At 52.3% G+C, this 851-nt stretch overlaps 1 protein-coding gene across 1 annotated transcript in view; it reads left to right on the forward strand.

Annotated features, from left to right (window-relative positions):
• UBE2QL1 (ubiquitin-conjugating enzyme E2Q family-like 1) overlaps positions 1–851 on the forward strand; it is a 55,756-nt gene that overhangs the window by 27,790 nt on the left and 27,115 nt on the right. The window lies entirely within an intron of this gene.

Raw genomic sequence — 851 nt, forward strand, 5'->3', positions numbered from 1 at the left:
GTGCGTGCTGTGTGCTCAGTCGCTCAGTCATGTCCGACTCTTGCGACCCTGTAGACCGTAGCCCACCAGGCTCCTCTGTCCATGGGATTCTCCAGGCAAGAATACTGGGGTGGGTTGCTATTTCCTTCTCCAGGGATCCTCCCCACCCAGGAATCGAACCTGAGTCTCTTGTGTTGCAGACAGACTACCGACTGAGCTATGAGGGAAGCCCTGATTAACCTTAATTACCACTATAAAGGCCAAATTTCTAAGTAGAAATAAGGGCCGAGATCAGCTGAGGATCTGAAGACCTGACGGGGTAAGGACCTGCTTCCTGGATCACTTACATTCTGGGCCCTGGTGGCTGCTGGCTGGGCCACCCCGTCCCCCAGGCTCTCTGGGGAGCATCTGGCCTCCCTTGGAGGGAACTGGAGAGAGAGCAAGAGAGTGTGCCCGAAGCAGAGGCCCTGTCCCAGAAGGGACATCCCATCAGCTCTGCCGTGATCTGTGCCTGTGACAAGTGACAGGTCCTGGCCATACTCACGTTGCAGGTCACCAGGGGCAGGAACCCCAGGAACAGGGATTTGGGGCCACCTTAGAGGCTCCAAAATCACTACAGATGGTGACTGCAGCCATGAAATTAAAAGACACTTACTCCTTGGAAGGAAAGTTATGACCAACCTAGATAGCATATTCAAAAGCAGAGACATTACTTTGCCAACAAAGGTTTGTCTAGTCAAGGCTATGGTTTTTCCTGTGGTCATGTATGGATGTGAGAGTTGGACTGTGAAGAAGGCTGAGCACCGAAGAATTGATGCTTTTAAACTGTGGTGTTGGAGAAGACTCTTGAGAGTCCCTTGGACTGCAAGGAG

The sequence above is a fragment of the Bison bison genome, unplaced genomic scaffold, assembly GCF_000754665.1.
Source record: "Bison bison bison isolate TAMUID 2011002044 unplaced genomic scaffold, Bison_UMD1.0 scf7180017864377, whole genome shotgun sequence".
NCBI lineage: Eukaryota > Metazoa > Chordata > Mammalia > Artiodactyla > Bovidae > Bison > Bison bison.